Below are 21,863 nucleotides of genomic sequence, written 5' to 3'. Positions count from 1 at the left end.
GATGAAGCTTCACTGCAGAGAGAGGCTCCATGACCCAGGACTTTTGCCCATGCCCAGCTGTTTGTCCTTATCAGGGCCTGCGAGTGAATAGAAAATACAAAAATAACCAAAGTAAGCACAATTATACAGCATTCAAAAGTAAATAAAGCTTATTAAATGTATGTTATACCGGGAAGAGCCGTAAGCATACCCAAGTAATTTGCTACCACAACCCTGCGAGGTTTGTTTGCCTTTTCCATTTAGTGGCAAGTGTAAGTGACCTGTCCAAGGTCATAGAGCTAGTAGCTGTCAGCTGGCACTGCACGCAGTTCTGTGTGATTCTGAGTTGGTGCGCGCCAGAGACATGTAGAGATCTGTATGAGAGCCCCTCCTTCGTAGCTTACTAGTGATGCCGGGGTTCTTGTTCACGGAGTCGAAGAGTGAACTTTGCAAACACTCAAGGTAGGCAAGCAGGGAGAGAAAGGCTTTTTATTAAGAAAAAGTGATAGTACAGAAGTCCCAGTGCATTTGGGAAGGGGGTAAGTGTGCCCATGTCTGGGCTGTGTCTAGGGGTATGTCTCTCAGGCTTAGCTGAGTTGTCTAATTTCTAGTGGTTCCTCCTGGAATGCTGTTCCTTATTTTGTCCAATCTTATTGAAAGTTGCCTACATTTCCAAATTTGGCATGCTCATGGGACCCTTACTGCTAGCAAAAAACAACAAAACAAAAACAACCAAGGCACTCCCTCGCAGGCATCCTGTTCCTGTATATTCCTCGGGCCCTCAGGAAGCTTCCTGCCCTTGTTCTCTCCGGAGGCCCCTTATCCTGTTCTAACTAGACGGGGGCTGCCCCTGCCTTTTCCCTGTCTCACTAGACCCACAGTCTTGGAGTAACTACTGAAAACAACACAGGCCTGAAACCTCATGTGTCCATAAGAAGTCTGTTTTTCTGCTTGTAGTCACGGGACATGGGCCATCACATCGCAACCAATGTTGTTTGGTGAGAATGGGGTGACAGCAGGATGTTTAATGATTTAAATATAAAACCACCTCAAGCTGATGTTGTCCCAAAGCAACAATATAAGTGGTTCATGTCCCAAACATAGCCCAGTTCTATTCAAGTACTCAGAGAAATATCTGTTGAAATTGCACTTATATTAAAAACAGCATTTACATTAGATTATTTTAATATTAAATACATATATAGCTGTGTACATATAGATATATATGCATAGCACATAGGATTTTTGTAATACAAGCAACATAAAGTAAGGCTCTCAAATCTTTTCCAATACTGCAGATGCATGAAATATATACTCTGAAACAAAGTTCAGAGGAAATTTTTAAGGGAGAAAATCAGTAAAGTTGATATGATCAATAAGAAAAATATGTATTTTATAATTCTTGGCAGCCATACATAAAACAAATCTCATTTGAGGGGATGAAAATTCTTAATATGGAGGGACCTATAATCTATTTTCCTGGGGCATAATTATTTATAGTAACTAATTTATTTCTATTCTTCCTTAAATAAGATCTATTTTAACTATTCGTTCTCTTCCTTTCAGAGACAAATACATAGGATTTTCTTGACCTCATATATATATATATATTCAACTAAATGATATATTGATAAACATTGATATGTATTATGTCAAACTTTATTTCACTTACCTATTTAAAATCTTTCAACCATTTCCATCCTTCATAGAATAAAATAATCAACTTTCATGGTCTGCAAGGCCTTCCAAAGGATAGTCATTTTAAGTTTCTCTAGGCCCATGTCAGTCACTCTCTCCAACCATAAAAGGCTATTTTGCAGTACCTCACAAGTTTTTGTATCTTTCCTGCCTCTGGCCTTTGAACACACTGTCCACTTACTAGAACACTTCTCTTTCCACTTGGTTTTCTAGCTAAATCTTATTCTTCTTTCAGGGCATAGTTTAAGTATTACTTCTCCAGTAAAGCTAAACACAAAAATACATAAAGTCTCCTGATGTATTTTATATTACTCCTTTTCTTTGTTAGAACACAGGTCTTTTGATACCTACAATGACTGACATATAATACATTTTTAATAAAAAGAATTAATAAATGATTCTCTGTTTTTACTGAATTCTAAACTTTAGAATAATACATTTCAGAAAAAAAAAAACCAGTCTACATAAAGTGACAGCAGGTTAAGCCTTGTTCCAAAAGTTACTTTGCCCCCCCCCTCTCTCTCCAGTGATTTTCATATTGGCAGTTTCTCTTTAAATATTGATCTCAGTTCTTCTTTTTTACCCAATTTATTAGTAATGGATTTACAGGATAATAAATCTACTCACATATGTAAATAATGGTGTTGCAATTTTATAGGTTTCAAATTGGTTTTTACTCATCTTTTCATTTTCTATTTTACTGACATTTTAATTCCTTAAGTTCATATCATATCTCCAGTCTCTTCATACCCCACGGCCAGGTACCATCTCCACAGCAATTCTGAGATCATGACAGATACTATCCTCATAGTCTAAGTTTGTTCATTTTTTTCAACCTCTAAAACGAGTTCTTCATTTAGTGAATGTTAGGAGAAGCCTGTCTGTGGTGCCTCCTCTGTCTGTAGCTGGTGTTCAAAGAACCACTAATCTCTGTGTGTTCATGACGTACTAGTATTAATGCACTCAAAAGCGGAAGACACATTTTGGAATAGAGACATGGTGCAGATCCTTAGCTGGTGTGCTTTCTGATCCGCCCTGGAGGCAGTTTGCCAATAGTGGCAAACAGAGTTATCAATAATCAAGCATTTTATGGTACTGATAACCATTTTTATTTGAGTCTAGATACTTCCCCTTATACAAATGGTGTCCTAATTCTTAGTAGCTTGATCAATGTGAAAATCTGTTATCAGTGTATACACATCAGCATTTCTCATGAAATGTAATTTTTTCTGCTTTACAGTAGTTTCCCTAATAGTTTATCTTTACCTATTAAGTAGTTTCACTTTAGTCACTAGGGGAAATGGTTGCCAACTATGGATTTCCTCAAATGTGGAAAAAGTGCAAGAATATATTATATTTGCAAAATGGTATATGTTTGGCAAGTTTTAAAATGTCAATTTTTGGTCATTTTAGGGAAAAATTTAAGAAAATTAAGACCAAATGATTTGAGAAAATGTAGCCTCTTGGGTCCATGATCTCCACAGGAAAATGAATCCGTAAGCCTCTGGCAATGCAGCCGCCTGGATGCCTTCCACATCGCTCTCCGAAACCTAGAATCTGAAACCTCTAATCTAAATGGTTCGAGGGCTTTCATGAGCCTCTCTTGCAGTAGGTGCCCTGGAGGGTAGGCGATGCTGCCAGTTTGTTCAACCCTAAGCCAGGGTGGAAGGAGAGAGGTGGCTGAGGTATTTCTCATGAGACGCTATGGACAGAGCTTGTCAAGCTGTTTAGTCCGTACGCATGTGCAAATGCCCCCTTCTGGTATGATGTTGGACCTGCCACAGGGGGAGAGGGGGAGATCAGTCAGGGGTCAGGAGCAGGCTGTTCTCCACCACATTCCTATTCAGAACTCAGGAGTATGTGCATGTTGCATTTGAATCTTACCTTCCAAGAAATTATGAAGATGTATTTGTCAAACTTGGAGACTAAATTGCTTGGCTTTATTGCTAGGTTTATAATTTTGGAGTTTTAGATATATGGTATGTGGACCTCTTATTTCTATTATCACCCTAAGCCACAAATACATTCAGGACAGACCAGGGGATTTAGGCTCTTCTCTTTTGAAGGAGGTGATTGAGGGGATTTTCACGGATTGACCCATGAGCCAGATCCAGGTAACCAGAGATTTTTTGGAATGGATGTTCCACCCAACACCCACACTAGGAGCTGGTTCAAGGACACAGCCTTGAGAGAGTAAGTTGTTGTGGAGACCATCTGTACGGATATGGGATTAAATCCAGTGAAGGCTGCTATCTACACTTTTAAGATTCTAATAGGTGGGTGTGAAGAACTGTCTTGTAGCTGCCCAGCAGGCCTCATACATAAGTTCATTGCGTAGGCCTCCCACCTGCTGCTCTGGAGCGGTCTGCCTCTTTCTTTGGTCTCTCCTTGACCTTTGTGTCACATTTTTTGATTTGGAATATCAAATTGTTTTAGTTTTATTTCAAGTGTAACATGAACCTGGTTTCTAAAGAGACTGACACTCTTCTCTTATTCTGTAATTCTGGACCACAACTAGATAATGGATTCATCCTAGTCCAGTATTGTTTGTGAGTCCATATTGCTTTTATCTCAGGTATCCTGTGTAGATCTGGTTTTGGCTTTAGAGTTCTTACTTTTCAAATAGTTCTTGCTGTTGTAATTGTACTAGTTCAAAGGACAGTCCTTAAATACCTTATGTCTTTCAGTCGATAGTTTTGAAAGATTATATTTCCCTCAAATACTCTGCAAAATGTTAGCTGGGTGGTACTGCAATGCTTTGTCCTACTGTATCACAGTGGTTGTTGAGCCCATTGGTGGTGCGTGACATATGCTTTTGGGGATTCCCAGGGTAAAGTATCCCTCTTCACACATCACCCCATCACTGAGATTCAACCCAGACACAGACCTGTTATTGTGTGACTTTTTTTTAAAGACTAGAATGCATTCTTTTTGGTCCAGTTAGCATTTCTTTTAGTCAGGCTTTGTGTATGTGTATGCACATGTGTACTCATGTGTGTGCTCATGCAATCTAAGGAGAAAGTGGGAAACCTTAATTTCTTCCTCCAGGAAAATTGTGTTTTCTGTTTGAATCAGAGCCAAAAAAATGTTTATATAATAGCCCTGTGATTTTTTTTCCTTTGTAACAACATTAATTTAATGGCACTACATGAGTAGTAGCTCAGGGCAAGTCAGTAACTCACTTAAAGGCTAATTCACTCTAAATACAGGTTTGTATAGAATTATAACATGCAGGTTATAATACACAAGAAATGATGCTAAAATAATATGGAAATGGTATATTTTCTCTAAGTGAATTTGCTTTATAAACAACTCTTGGTGGATTTCTATTTTTTGCTAATTTGCTTATTCCTTTTTTTTTCTGTCAGTGAAAATGTTGTCTTAAGGCTGTATCCACCAAAGAAGGAAATTTGTTTACTGATCAAAGCTATCATTGTGTTAAAAGCTATTTCTCAAGGTTTGTCTGAACATAGATTTTTTTCTTTTTGATTAAAATTTGTCCATGGTCAATAGCAGAGATATTTTCTTACTCTTTCCTATTGACACTCTTTTGTTAAGGCATTGTGAAATGATACATAGAATAGCATATGACTCAGTCTTAATAAATATAAATGTTTTGCAGCAGTTTAAATCATGTGAAATGTATCATTTTAGAAGTAGCAATGCTTCATTCCATAGCAAAATTTTATTTAATGTTTATAGTTAGAAATATTTTGCACAGATTTAGATATAAACTCATTTATATATAATTGTATTCTAACTTCCTTCAGAAAAACTCAAAATTATAGGATGACTTTCACTTTAAAGTCATTAAATCTTAAACAATTTCTGTAACTGATGATGTTATGCAGAAAAATAGATATGAGCAGGTGGAGGAAGAACAGGCCAGGAAAGTCCACCAATAGGACTCAAAGTGTTCATCAGATAAAACCAGAGAGCCAGAAAGGACTCACAGAGTTAGTGAGTTCATTAGTTGAGGTTCCAAAGGCCTGGAGTAATTTAGAATGTCCACCTATTCCCCAGATAAAAGTATCTGAATGCAGCCTCTGTCTTCATTGTATCAATTAGATGATGCCATCTTTAGATTTATTTTAACCTGCTAAAAGGCCCAGTTAATTCTTTAACTTGACCTATATGCTGTTTTTATCCTCTTCCTCCAGCCCCTAATCAAGTAACTTAGTAACCAGGGCAGAAGACAGACCGTGGAAGTGTAAATAAACCTATGTGGACAGAGAATGCTGAAGTCCCAAACCAACACAGCCACCTAAATATCCCGATTCTTATAACTCTAAAAATTATAAATCACCTGTATACATTATGTCCTATGCTGACCCTTACCCAAAAAAGCCCTATAAAACCCCAGACCCTGTACCCTTAAGCGTCTCTCCTCTCTGAGTTTCCCATGTTCACCTTCCTTTGAGTGTGTCACTCTCTCTGTCCTACTTCAGATAAGCAGGGAGGGGCTGCTGAGAGCTCTTATTGGGGTTTGAGAGTTCCTGTCGCCTGGATGATCTGGACAGGACTGCAGCTGTATGATCGTGCTTCTCAGCAGCCAGCCTGAAAGTATCTTTTCTTTGCCTTTGGGAAGTTCTCAGAACATAATCTCAGTTCTCAGAACATATCTCTGCTTCACTACTGTGTCTCCGCCCTTTAGTTCTTTGTTGTGGCGGGACAAGAACTTAGGAAACTGAATTCAGCCCACTCCCACCACCAGCAATAATAGATATCATAACATTCAAAGCAATGTTTAAATTCAGATTATTAATCATGTTTGGGAGCTCCTACTGTCAATAAGAAGCCACATATGTGATTTTTCAGGTGAGAAAAAAATCTAAACTGACTTTCCCATTCTTTAATTTAAAAAAAAATAAATTTCAACCAAAATATTTAATTATATAGTCTATGTTAAAGATTTTACTTTATTGTTATTTTAAAAGGAAAAATTCTTATAGGAAAAAATCTACCATATAAAATAAAATATAACATATTGAATTTAAAGTTATATGTGTATATACAAAGTCAGGAGTAATTTTTGGGTCTTCAATTAATATAAAGTTATAAATAGAAATAGCCTAGTTTGCATTATAGTAATCTTGACCTTCTTATCAATATCAACATGCAAAAACTCAATTTAGATTGTAAGAAAATGTTCTAAAAATAGTTATGCAAGTGTTCTGTGTATGAAAATAAATGATATAATTAGATTTAAATAATTGAAAGCACTAGTAAATGTGTATCCCCAGGATTCAGGCCTCACCCTTGTTCTTGTCTCTTTGATTCTCAGCGTCTCCCTCCATCTCATGTGGGCTCCGCATCAAAGCTGAAGCATCATGTCTACCTCTCATTAACTGCTTGTGTGACTAAGGTATGTCATCTTTTTTCTTTATAAAAATGAACGTTTAATGAGCTATAGTCCTAAAGTTAAAAATATAATTCCAATGCAGTTATACTTCAGAAAGAGTCAAAGTTAGGTCTTAAGCTTTGTTTCCTTGGGATAATTTTAATGCAGGGTTGGTAAATGTTATTATTTTAAACTCTTTTTTCAAGGAATTTATATGCAAGACACACAGTCCTTCACAAATACAATTACCTAAGGAGTGACTTGGATATTTTAATTCTTAAGATTTTAAGTGAAAATAATGGGTTATGCATGGGTGTCTGTCATAAAGGTTTTTACATGTAACTTAGCTGATTTATCTATACTTTCCTTAAAGATTGTCTGGCAGCCTCGGAAGGAAGCCAGAATATGTCACCCCAAAATATCTCTTTGACATAAAAATTATTTTAAACCAAAGTAATTAAGAGCAGCAAACACAGAACAAGCTCCCCAGGATAAGGCTTTTATTGGAGACAGACTCTTATCAGGGAAGAGATGGTACCGGGCGGTGTGCAGACTAACCTTGCTCCACTAGTTTCCACCGTCTCTTACTGTCCCACAGTTCGCCAGTCAGTTTGCCTAGAACTGCCTTCTCTTGTCCTGTCATTTCTCTAGAAACTTACTCTTAGTTGAAGATGCTGTGTAAGCTGCATTGATAGGCTGCCACTTGCATTCCTTTTTTGTTGAGATTTCTCCTGGGGGATGCGAGCTGTGCACATTCAGAAACTGCTTTTCCTCCTGTTGATCTGTCTTTTCTGTTAGAGTCGAGCTGAAAACCTTAAATAGAGGAAACGTTTTGCCTCCCCTCCATCTACACGTCCATTAAATCCCACAGAGTTTTTCTTGAACATTCTTTTGTAGCCTATGTGTCCATTAGAATCCCAGGTATTTTTTTGGAGGGACTATTATCCATCCCCTCATGATGGTTATTTCTTAATTGACTATAATAAACACCTAGGACCTCGGAAATAAAGAAATCTTCCATTGGTTTTGTTACTCTAAATGGGTCCTTGGTCTTGTGAGAAAGAATTCAAGAATGGGTACAGAAAAGCCATTGAGCACTAAGAGTTTATTTGGAGATTTAGAGTTGAAAGAAAGGAGAGAGTACTGCTGTGAGAGTTGGGGTGCAGACAGACCCAGAGGGGGTTCATGCAGGAAACAATAGGGAGCCTTTCTTATACTCAGTGAGATGAACATTCAGTAAGCGAGGTGAGGCTTCGAAGGGGACAGGCAGAGCGCCCTGGAGTTTGGGCCTGCTCCGCCCTCATGGCGGGTGGGGCAGTGTTTGACCATATTCGGTTCTCCTGGGAACTATCTTGACATGGGGAGGTGTGATTTTTACTATGCTAATGATGGAGGGGGTGATTTTTACTGTGTTAATGGATCTTGGGGTCAAGTTTGGGTCAACTTCTCCTCCATCTTCGCACTAGCAGGTTTGGCCAGTCTGTTACCTATATTCTCACTCCACATCCCACTAGAACAGACTATGTGGAATTTGTAGAATATAAGCAACCATCTAGCTGAATGTCAGCACAGGCCAAAGTCCCCCTCCGCCTTTCCCTGGCTGCCCGTCTACTCTGGACAGTCTGCCCAGGGTGATGTGGAGATCCACACGATGCGCTCAGGGGCTTCACTAGGCCAACTGGGGACCTCGCCTGTTCTCATGGTAGGGACACAGTAAATCTCTCTAAATCTTACCTGAGAAAGTTAATATAAGAGATGCACTGAAATCCATTTGTCATTGGAATTACATTCTATGTGATGTTTCAAAAGGAATCTAAATCACTTGAAGATACATTTTAATGCCCAAGAGCCAGAGAAGTGAAAATGTCATGCTTCCCCGTTGCCAGTACACATTCCTGGAAAGGGTGGTGTGTTTCCTGCCTTGTTCCTCATGTGCCTGTAAAGCTGCACATGTCTTTGGTTACAGTGATGGTAAAAATAATGTGAGAATGAAGTGCAGTGTTTGAGCTGCTGTGAAGACAGTGTGGCGATCCTTTCACAATAGAAATTTGGAAAAAACTATTTCATCCATTTACCTATTGCAAGTATTGGCTTCCTTCCTTCCCTCTCTTTTTGGTGTTTTCCATTAGTGTATTTTACCTGTTCATTCTATTAGCTTCCTTTTTTTTTCATTCAGTGTAAATACTTAAAAGTACAACCATTTAGGTTTTCTGAAACATTCTTACTGATATCCTGATAGAAACTTCTCCATATTTGGGAATAATAAACAAATATTCACTTATGTAAATGTCTAATGGATACAGTTCTCTCATTGGCTGTAAGATAGCAGAAGCTACTCATCTTTTTTCCCCCATGTGCAACCTTTTCCCTGGAAACCAGTGTGCAAAGATCAATAAAATATAGGTATACGAGACCTAAACTTTCTTTCATCGACTTGCATTCTTTTAACCTATAACTGTATTAGCTACATTCTGACATTATTATTTCATCCAATTCCTTATGCCCTATATCAAAATCAGCAATCCTGGATACAATTTTCATTCTTTTCCCATTGGGTTTGGTCTAAAATCACAATAAAGGCCTATTAAATAATATATCTTTAAATAGAAAATACACTTACTACCATTATGATATACACAAAGGCTATATATTATGTATAATTTTTGAGGGAAAGTATCAGCAAAAATAATGTACTGTATTGGAGAAATATAAGCATCAAAGAGTGGAAACTAATTTCCTTAATTGCTAAAGCAACAAACTTTTTATTTTGCCTTAAAATAAATTAAAAATATAATAAAAATTCAGGCCACTAATATGGGCAACACTTAGTATAATCTCTTGTTATTGTGGTTACTCATTTGTAAGAGCACTTAGGAGTATGCTTTTCTGATAGAATATAGTACAATGAAATAGAGTTGTGGTTTAACTATTTTGAAAACTTAGGTTTTGAAAAGGAAGGTTTTGAAAATCTAGTTTAGGTCGTGAACAAGTTAAAATATCTTCTGGGCACAAAGGTATCAAAAAGCTCTCACCGGGTAATATTATTCTCAAAAAAATAAAAATTTTAAAGCCAATTACCATTTGCTAGTTGGTAAAATGAGTCAGAGTTTCCAATGAAAGGAAAGGGAAGAAAGAAACATAGTTGACAATTTACCTTCCATGCAATTTTTTAAATACTTTGCACTTACATCTCAGTGCAATGTACAGACTGCAGAGAAAAATAGACCTTTAAGCAAAAAAACTATTTTAGAACACTATAAATTTTTGCAGCCACTTAGATTTACTACTAGACTCTTAACAATCAAAGTACAGGTCTGTTTTGTTTGGTTCACAATCATAACCTTTGTAACAAGTGCCTAGGACATCGCAAGGGATAGGAATTAGTATTAAACCAGGGTAACACGTCACAGTGCAGTTTAGTACATGATACTGTTAAACTTTTCTTGGCAAATCAGGGTAAAGACTACATTTAACTAAATGCCCTCTATTTCAAACTTCATTTTCAATTAGTTCCCACATTCATGGCCTCCATTCCCTAATTCCTAAGCAATCTGTTGTTTATTCTAGGACCAAAAAAATCTATTTGTTGACAAGATTACTACAGCTAAGTATTAGCTGTGAAGAGCAATATTTATGAAATTAATGAGAACATCTCCATCAAACAATGAAAGGATAGGGGAAAGGGATTTATCAAATCTAAAATATACCAGACCTTTGCCAGGTTCATATAAATAGCTTATACCATTTTTTCCCCTTACAGCCATAGATTTAGAGGCATCGTATTACTCTGGTTTTATACCTGAGAAAATTATGATTCAGAAACATGAAAGGTTACACAGCTTGTTAAGTGTGGGGGGGGTGGAGTTGGACATGCGCCTTTTAATCCCAGTGACATGCCGAGAGCAGGAATGAGGATGTCCACATTGTCAGTGCCCACAGAAGTCCAGGTAAAGGAAGTCTTTACTTCTAACGTCACCCATGGGGTATTTTAAGATTTCCAAATTATCTTCATGTATGCTAGTTATGCTGAAGGAAAACCGAGGAGAGTATAACTGAACCCCTTGTTGGGAAGGTTGTATTTCTCTTACTTTAGGACTTGATGCCTGGTGGTCCTTATAGACAGAACACACAGAATCACTCCGTGCTTTTGATGAAAGGCTATTCACACCCAAGTGAGGGTTTTTTTTTAAACGTCTTCCTTCTGGGAACATATTAGGGGAAAACTGGCTTAGTGACTGTTCTCGAGGCTTCCTTGTTAATAGCCTAGTTGCATAAGAGAAAGATGTAGCCCCTGTCCTTAAGGGATGACATTTAAGTAATCATCTCTTTTTTTTATTTTTAATTATCTTTTTTTTTTCTCTCAGTAAAACATGTAGCAGTGGTAAGTTCTACCAGTAGCAATTAAGGACACCAATATGAGTGAAAAAGTATGGGTGATTGTCTGGCGAGCCCCTGGCCTCTTTCCCATCTGGAACTCTAGACCCTGAGTATTTTTCCTCTAAGATGCCTGTCTTGGCTCTTGGAATTAAGTTTCTGGAATGAGACAATCTAAAATCTATAATGAATCCAAACAGCCCCTACTGCCTGTTTAATGAGATTTGCTCAATATGTTCAGTAGAGTCCATGCTGGTAATCAGAATAGTACATCTTTTTGTCACATGCAAATAAGCAAGCCAGGAGATACTTTATTTGACAATACATGTTGTCTGTACAACAGACTTTCAATTTTTATGTGTAAATTGTTTGTGTTCTACAGCTGACACTAAAACCACAACGAGGAGACAAGGGAAATAATTATGGAAGTATATAATCAATAAGTAATGAACAGTATTTATTGGGCAGTAAATCAATAGGAACAACTTGTGTCCATTTTCATCTTGTCACATGTAACAGGTAACTAGGAATAATCTATAGAATGCTAATTCCTATAGCCCCAATGAAATGACTGATTTCATAAATACGTATGTGTTCAATATGTCAGATTGGCCGAACTCCTGAACAAATTAGAAATGCCCTATACTGTCCAATTTTGCAGTCTATTTGTAAACATTAATAAAGGCAAGAATCATGTTTGTACTATAAACATATTTTCACTTATATTTGCTAAATTATTTGCAAATATTAAATATCAGAAAAACTAAGCTGTCAGCAGACCTGCATAATGTATACTAAAGGAAATTCTTCAGACTGAAAGCAAGTGACTCTAGATAAACATTCAGCTCTACAGGAATATCCGCAAAGTGGCAAAAAATAATATATATCAATAAGTGTTATCTATTTTTATTTTCTTAAAACAAATTGGTTTATTCAGTGAAAAGAAAATAAAAATGTCTTTTCAGGTTTATAATAAATGTGAAAATATATCATAATGACAGAAGAAAGGATGGATGTGAAGTGTACTGTTTTAAGTTTCTCATGATAAACGAAATGAGACATGAAAGATAAACTGGCATAATTCAAATTAGACTGTGATAATTAATATATAGTAATTCCTAGAGAAGCCACTGTGGGGGATAACCGGATAGAGTTACAAGAAATGAAAAGATAAAAATGAATACTAAAATTAATTGATTTAAAAAATTTTATTCCAAAATGAGCAGTACAGGAGGAATGAAGACGAAGTATATACCATAATACTCATTTTATAGGTAAGGATGCCTGTAATAAATGAAGCTGAGAAACTTGTCCAAGATTACATGGCTGTTTAATTGTAAACTCTATGATTCAAACACAAACTTGATGGCTTCCTTTTATGCTCAATTCCTCAATGGTACTGAATAATTGTTTTAATTACAATCATTAATTATGAAAAGTAACCCAGTTTGGGGTATGTATTAGGGTATAATTATTTCTGAAAAAATTTAGATGAAATTTTTAAATAAATGTGATCTAGGTAAAAAACTATCTTTTCTTCCTTTTTTATCTTTCTTCTTTTTCTGTCTTCTAAACAATTCCTCTTTTTCTTGTTACCTCCTGATTTTTAACTTGAAAAGCAGCCACTAAAAAAGTGAAATAAAGCCATATAAATATTTGACAATGGAAGAGATAAAATGTAACAATAATAAAAAATTAAGTAATCCACAAGTAGTAGCAGAGGAGAAAAACGAAACAACAAAGGAAACAAATATCAGTGCTTCATATAAATCTAATCATGCAATTGCTTTAAATGTAAATTCACTAAGTACTCAAAATTCAGAGGGAGAGACTGCCAGAATAGATTAAAATACATCAGATCTAAATCCATGATCTTCAATGGTTGTATTTTAAATGTAAAGATACTGATAATTTAAAAGTAAAAGTATAAGAAAAATACATAATGAAACACTAGTTATAAGAAAGACAATGTGGCCATAGTCCTAGCAGAAAAAATATACTTAAAGACAAATGGTATCAGTGGAGATAAGGAGAGACACTTCAGTTATAAAAGTGTCAAATTTTCAAAAATACTTTCAACAATCCTAAAAGTAAATGGACTTAATAGAACTTTAAAACCATGAAAAAAAATTGACAGAAATAACAGGAATGAAGAGACAAAATTCACAAAAATTGTCTAAGATTTAAGCATCAATTCTTAATAATGAATTGAACAAAGGTGGACCAAAAGGAAGAAAGGACATTTTCTTTTAGACATGAGAGAATAATTATTACAATAGCCTTCCTACCTGCAGCAGCTATTAAAAAAGAGCAAAAATGTGGCGAAGTTTTTAGTCCTTGAACAGGCATCATAAAATGACAATCCCTGATAGAAGGTAAACACACCAGATGAACCCTACAGTCACTTAGCCTGTGAACAGTTTCCCAAAGCAGAGTATTGTCATTCCTTTAAGCTAAAGAAACTGAGGTGAGAATTTGAGGCTGCTGAAGCAATTTGAAATCTGGGAATTAGAGCATTTGGAAAGTAGAAGAGACACAAGAAGCCTGTGTAGGGTTCCCAACGAGTTTGTGGTTGAAAGTTAGGCTTTTGTAAGTTCCTAGGCAAGACAATATGTTATTTATAAAATGGCAACTGCTGTGAGGTTGTGAACTGAAAAACAAAACTAGCATTGCTAGAAATCATTTCACTGTGGCCCAGCCAGAGTAGAGAAAAAATTTTAATGCCCAGGTCATTCACATAAGATACCAGAAATAGCATACTTTGAATGATGGCTACTCTAAAGACAGGATGACTCTAGATACAGTCTTAAGCTTAAAACCAAGCTTCAATAAGATCAGTGAGGCAACAGTGTTTAAGTTGAGACCCACCAAGCTAGATGACCTTAGGAAATACATTGAACTTCCTACATATCTGCCCTAATTAAGCATTAAACCAAGTCTACATGAGTTCAAGGTGGTTAGGCAATAACTGAACTACCTACTAGAACAAACAACCATTTTCACTGTAAGATAATAAAATGCCGAATCTTTAAAATGCATCACCAGCACATTAGCATTTAATTTTTAAAAATTGCTACACATGCAAACAAACACTAAAATGTTATCCAAAGTCAAGAAGAGAAAGCAGGCAATATAAATTGATCTCAGAGACTCAGGAAATTGAATTTAGCACCTTAAGTCTTTAAAACAGCTATTATAAATATATTTGAAAGCAAAGAGATATCATCTTCATAAGTAAAGATATAAATAATTTGAGCAGAAAAAAGGAAACTATTAAGTAATTCAGAAATTATAAAATAGCTGGAATGAAAAAAGTTCTCTGATGTATATAGAAAAGATCTGTTAATAACAAATAATTAGGGTGGTTGAGTTAAACTGTTTATTACATTTGTAGGAAATAGGAAAGGACAAGTTGAGGGTAGGAAAAGGGAAGTTGGAATTGTGAAATGGGAAGAAAAAAGTGGAAAGTGCGAATTTTCATATATGAAGTCAGCTGTGGGGAGTAAGAATTGGAAAGTGTCACTGTGAAAGGAATACAATGGCATAGTATTAATGCTACATATGCTTTACTGAGTTAGGGATGCCTGTACGGAAAGAGATGAGACTTACTAGCCAATAGAGGAAATAAAACATTTGTATTTTTCTATTTTATTTATTAGATGAATAAATAGGAAAATAGCAAGAAAGCTGCATAAGACACCTTGGGTAATAGAAAAAATAAGAAGTAGACTTAAAAACATATCAGTAATTATATTAAATGTAAAAGGAATAAACTCTCAAATGAAAAGACCCAGATTGTTAGACTGAATAAGAAAGCAAGAGCGGAATTTATGCTGTCCACAGAAACATAGGTTGAAAGTAAAAGGATGAAAAACTAGGCATATCACACAAATAGCTTAAGGAAGCTGGTGTGGCTCTGCCAACATCAGAAAAGTAGACCTCAAGCCAAGAGTATGATGACATATAAAGAGTGATGTTCCATAATGATAACAGAGGCAGTTCACCAGAAAGCAGTAATAAGCCTCATTTAATATATCTATAATTATCGAGTTTCAAAAGACACAAGAAAACCCTTACAGAGCAAAAGGGAGGATTAGACAAATCCACAACTGTGGAGGCACTTCTCACTCAGTAATTAGAAGAAGTAGACTTTTCACTGTATAAAGTTGTATCACTTTCTTACCGCTACTGTAACAAATCACCACAAAGTTGATGCTTAAAATAACACAAGTGTCTTGTCTTTTGTTTTGAGGGTCGGAATTTCAGATAGGCCTCACCAGGTTGAAATCAAGATGCCAGCGAGGCTGTGTTCCTTTCAGAAGGCTCTAAGTGAACATGCCTTTTTCTAGGCCTTTCCACCCTCCAGAGGTCGCCTACTCTTGGCCCTCCTGCGTCTTCACAGGCAGCGATGGCCTTTCTCACATCTCATCTCTCACACTGAGTCTTCTGCCTCTTTTGCATTTAAGGTCCTTGTAATTAAATTCCAACTGGATAATCTCCCTATGTTAAAGCCAGTTGATAAGCAGACTTAATTCCATCTGCAACCTTAGTTCTCCCTTGTCACGTAAGGTAACATATTCACAGGCTCTGGGATTATCATGTGGACACTTGGAGTGGCCACTCTTCTGTATACCACAAAATTATACCTCAATAAAAAATGTTAATTTGACAAGACTATTAGAAACAAGTTCCTGTATATTTAAATTACAAATAAAAGCCTTTAAAAGTATTACGCACCAGTAAATATTCTTTAATATACATTTTCATGGTTTTCCTCATTTCACAGTTATCTTTACCCGCTGGTCTCATTTCATTCAAGGTTTGTTTTAACATGAGACAGATTCAGAACGCTAGTTTCACTTTGGCTTGACAGATGCTTGAGGTTTTACCAGAAATAGCCTATGTTTTCACGCTGTGGCCCGGATGGCTGTGTATTCCATGCCTGAGGTCTTGCGCTGGTATCCTATGTGACGTTAGTCTGACCGAAATAATTTAGATTGAAATGAATGGTTTTGTAAGAGCTCCTCAACCCCAAGTCGTTGTCCCCTACTGCCATCTTCTTATTTACCTTGGCAATGAAATTTCTGAGCCAGAAACTTCAAACCAATGTGGCCTACTTATTTATGTAAAATAGATATGACCCTGTTATTTTTTTTCCTGATAAAATTTCTGGTTCCACATTTTCCATTTTGAAGACACAATTGGACTGGTTACTGTTTGGGAAGAAATTCCCTATTACCACTTCAGTGCCAACAACCCAAGAGTATAATCTGTCCTTGTTGTTGAGTAGTTGCTAGGACTCTTATTTCCTAAGACTCTCGGAATGTTTTTATTATTATTAATTATTAGCTTATACTGATTTCCTGTATGTGTACTAGATCACTGCTGTAATTTATCCTTCCTTCTATTTATTTTTTCTGCAATTGGCCTCAATTGCAATTTTCTTACTATTTACTGTCAACACTTATCCTAGTATTTCCAGTCAAAATCTCACTAGAGAAGAGCGTCATCACCTCATCACTCAGGAAGATCAACCAAAGTTAGGTGGCTTTGTATTGCTTCTCAGATACCCACTTCTTTACCTCTGTTTTATTTTAGTTCAGTTAGGTGGTGGGACATCAACCTGGTAGATAATGGTTCATTATTAGCTAGAACATACAGATTTTGCTCTTACAATAAGCAACATAATATTAAAAGGAACACTAAATTTCTTTTCAGGAGAATTGAGTTTGGACTTCAGGTTGTTCTTTGGGGACATGTGTGTAATCTACCTTGGTCTCTTTTTTTCTAACAATTAGAAGGAAGCACTACATGATCTCTTAAGTTTCTATCCATCAGCAAGACTAGCTGATTAGAATCTATTTAGTTTCATGACAAAAAAATATACTTCTATAACTTTTAGGTATGTAAATCACAAGTAATTGGATTTTCAAAGTGAAATTTGGAATAATTAGATCACATCTCTAGTCTTTTCCTGTGGAAATTCTTTAGTATTTCTAAGACTACCTGCAAAATCATAGAATAAAGAAATTTTCATTATACAAATCATAGATTTGACCAATGACAACATTGCATATTTCTTTAATTGCTATCAAATAATATTCAAGGCTTATCATTAGAAGAAGTATATAACGATATGTATATACATATATATTTGAAAATAATTGTTTAAATAACTTTTTTGGGATTTGTTCCTCTAGGAAACTTTTTCACTCTTGAGATCGATCTCTTTGAATTGCTTACCTTACTTTTCCAGTGGAGTTTGTTCACATTCCTTAGAGAAAATTATAAGAGGCTGTAAATGATTCATTTTATCATAGCTTCTTTTAACTAACAAAATTCACAACTTCCTTGGGAATAGATTCAATTAAGGCCACGGGTAGCGACTTCTAAACTTCAGCATCTCTTGCAATTATGAGAGACAGCTGTTTTTTCTTTTCAAGGCATGAATAATGTTCATGAGCCAAACATTTGGTTCCTTGTACTTTGCCTCAGAAGCACAGTTAAATAAGGTGTTGGAGATACTGAGATCTACATCTACTATGGGGCTTTGGGATTAACTCCTCCGAAAAACTTGACAACATATATGCTTCATAGCATTGAGATCTTGTTTACTCCTTAAAATGTAAGATTCCCTTGACCATCCATGGCCTTCTGTGTTCTCATTACCACAAGACTTGCCTTCTCTTTGGCCCCACATCCTCCCATTTTACCCTTAGGAAAATGAACACATGGACCGACTCACCTGTGAACTCAGGAAAGCTAGATGAATGTGCATATACGTAGTTGGCCTTATTAGTGAGCATCAGTTCTTGTGTTGTCCAAATGAAACCTCCTTACCTTTGAGACATCATTTAATCTGTGGCTTCTCAGGACTACTGAGTCACCCACATCCCACATACCATAGTAGGATGTTAAATTTAGTCATCCTCCCTTGAAAATACTAGTTTATCATCATTAATCTCTTTTATATTATGTAAATCTCTGTTATTTGTGATGTATATATTCTTATCTATCTAATATCACTCCCTATCCAATTTCAGTACTTTATTTACCACTAGATGGATTCTACTAACTTATTGAAAATGTTGAAACCTCACTCTTTTACCTAAAGACCTGCCATCATGATCAAGAATTTCAAGTTGTGATGTGTGTGAACTAATAACTCAGCATCTTTACTTCTTTACCTCTACTCATATCAGCCAGCCATCCAGTTTCCATACCCATAACTTAGAACTTATAGTCAAGACTATATCATAATTGTATAATAACCCGTTCTTAGAAAACAAAAAGCAAACACTGACTCACACCTCTTGAAAACTTACATGGGTAAATGCTCCCACTAAATACAAGTTCGGAGAAGTCGTACATAGTCTGCTGCAGCAAGTCACTGACCATAGCTGGTTTACTTTGAAATTTGCAGATTCCAACTCGTTATATTCAACTTGCTGTCAAATCAGTGACTTGCACTATCTAACTTTCTTTGTATGTTTAATATGAACTTGAAAATAAATCACCAAAACTTTTCCCTTGCTGAAATTGCAAATTCCCTTGTCTCACTGTCGCCTGTTTAAAAGTTTGGCAAAGATCTAATTCTAGTTCATTCCATCTTCCTGTCTTTGCCATACCTACCCCGAGTTACTAAATAAAAATGAAAATTTCTTATAACTCCAATAATTAGTGTCAGAATAAACTTATCAAATTCCAGTTCAGTCTTCAACATTAGCCAATTCTTCTCAGTTATCTATACAATTCAGTACCTGTATTTTTAAAAAGCTCTTTCAAATTTCTCCCCTTAAGTATCTCAGATAAACATTTTAGGACTACTTAGGTATACATTCCTAGCTCTTTGTCTCTCAATTGCCTATAAAACCCCTAGACAGCACACCACCCGGGTGGTCTCTTGTCCCCTCCTGGCCTGAGCCAGGAGCTCTGTCCTCTCACTTTATCTCTAAATAAAAGCATCTGCCTTGCTCTCCTACCTTGAGTGTTTTGCAGATTTCATTCTTCGGCTCCACTAACAAGAACCCCAGCATCAGTAGGATTTGTTTCTTTCTTATGGCTGAATAGTATTCCATTGTGTATATGTAGCACCTCTTCTTTATCACTCATCTACTGATGGACACTTAGGTTGCTTCCATATCTTGGCTATTGTAAATAGTGCTGCAGTAAACATAGGGATGCATATGTCTTTTTGAATCTGAGAAATTATATTCTTCGAGTAAATTCCTAGGAGTGGAATTCCTGGGTCAAATGGTATTTCTATTTTTAGTTTTTTGACAAACCTCCATACTGCTTTCCACAATGGTTGAACTAGCTTACATTCCCACCAGCAGTGTAGGAGGGTTCCCCTTTCTCCGAAGCCTCACCAGCATTTGTTGTTCTTAGTCTTTTCTATACTGGCCATCCTAACTGGTGTGAGGTGATATCTCATTGTGGTTTTTATTTTCATTTCCCTGATAATTAGCGATGTGGAGCATCTTTTCATGTGCCTGTTGGCCATCTGAATTTCTTCTTTGGAGAATTGTCTGTTCAGATCCTCTGCCCATTTTTTAATTGGGTTATTTGCTTTTTGGGTGTTGAGGTTGCTCTTTTTTTTTTCAGGAAAAAATTCCTATCATTTTTACAGTTTTGAAATGTACAGATTAATGGCAGGCATAACACAGCAAGCCGTACAATTTGCATTTCAATATATGATTGAGAATCACTATATAACTTTGCTCCTGCTGTTTCGTATTGATTGTAAACTACATGTTTCATTAGACTACCTTCAAAAACTTTATTTCAAATGCTCTATGGATTTACTAATTTCAGTAATTGCCCTAGACTGTGACTCTGGAAGTGATGAAAAATATGTGCTGAAGGAAGACAATATTAGTCAGTGATTTGGCCATATTTACACCTGAAATTGGAAGACTCAGTTTAGCTTTAATGATTCACATTGATCATGAGCACTTGAACAGTTCAGATGGATTTTTGGTTTAAATGTACGTTGGCTGGCTTAGTTGTTTTTTCTTCTCACTATGCAATATGTTTCCTATGAAATGTGGTAAATGTACTTTTACTCAGCATTATCCATGACAATTGCAAAATAGCTAGAATCCTGTAAGTACATATGAAAAATGCAGATTCATGAATGTTTAATAGAACAGAATAAAGAAGATTCTTTAGCTTTCATCCTAGAGCTAAAGCTGACATAATTTCATTATACATTTTTCTCACCTTTAAGAGGCCTTAAAATATAGATCAGAGTGTCAGCCTTTAAGCAAGTCACGTTTTTTTTTTTTTTACATAATTTAAGCAAAGAGCTGTAAATGTTTGCCTCAATTAACAGGTCATTTAATATTCTGTTTGATTCACTATGTATTCCGTTTTACATTTGTAGACAAACTCAATGTGAAAACACATGTTTATTATTTTATCACTTCAAAAGGAAATGTCATTTCCACAAGGTGATATAACAGTTCTGTGGACTGGAAGTTTTCATTCTAAATATTACATCTTTACTCACTTACTTTCTTTAATAATTTGTTTCACCTGTTTAAAGCTGTGAGTATATCAAATATGGTTATTACCTACAGTCCTTTAAAAGCTGCAAAATAGCATATTTAACTTCTTCTGACAAAGAAAGGACTATGGCATATAAATACAGAGAATTAATCTAGGAATAACATTTGAAGAAGGAATTTAAGTTAATTTAAGTAATTCTTTAAATTATTAATAATAAAATTCAGTATTGAGTAGTAATAAAATATCTTAAGCACCTCATACTAATATTCCACAATCCTTTTCCCATATAAATAAATTTAAAACTAAAATAGAAAATACTAAGCTACATTAAAAATTTTTTCTATTTTAACAATGATATTTAATTGTCTATATAATTGCATTTATAAAGCCATGACTTCATTTAAATATTATAGACAACATGTGGATAATGAAATATTAGCCAATAAGTTTATGCTTTTACTCAGTTTTTTCAGATTGGTTCTTTTCATTATTTGAATTTGCATAAAATATGTAATTATAAGAATTTTGCCACATGAACAAGTGGATTTCAAATTGTGTTCTCTCCTGAACATTGTTGGGCTCCACTGTTAGTTATCATTCCTGTAATATTGGTTTTCTTCATAAATAAGTTTAACTAAGAAGTTAGGAAACTATGGAAGTTAGAGTAGATCAATTTTGTTCTTTTATCAAACTGATATTATATAGAGGTTACAGTTTTACAGAAGCTCTTGGTGCTATTACTTGACAACTAAAATAAACTATAAAACTAAGACTGTTGTGGGTGACTATAGGACCCTCTGACAATGCTTAGAAATGTGAGGCAGAGACAGCTGAGATTTGAACCGAGCCTTACTCACATGCATCTAAAAATACATTAAGTTATGTCTTTTTTATGGTTGTGACCTTCCCTGAGTTGCTAATTGTTAAAAACATTATATTTGAGTAGTTTTCATTTTACTCC

At 35.6% G+C, this 21,863-nt stretch overlaps 1 long non-coding RNA gene across 1 annotated transcript in view; it reads left to right on the top strand.

Moving 5' to 3' along the window:
• Positions 1 to 21,863, top strand: part of LOC118971372 (uncharacterized) — a 376,061-nt gene that overhangs the window by 52,364 nt on the left and 301,834 nt on the right. The window contains exon 3 of the long non-coding RNA XR_005059781.2: positions 6,962 to 7,042. This is a non-coding gene — a long non-coding RNA (uncharacterized lncRNA). The remainder of the gene's footprint in view (positions 1 to 6,961; positions 7,043 to 21,863) is intronic.

Source organism: Manis javanica, chromosome 16 (genome assembly GCF_040802235.1).
Source record: "Manis javanica isolate MJ-LG chromosome 16, MJ_LKY, whole genome shotgun sequence".
NCBI classification, from domain to species: Eukaryota; Metazoa; Chordata; class Mammalia; order Pholidota; family Manidae; genus Manis; species Manis javanica.
This window is presented reverse-complemented; position numbering and strand designations above follow the sequence as displayed.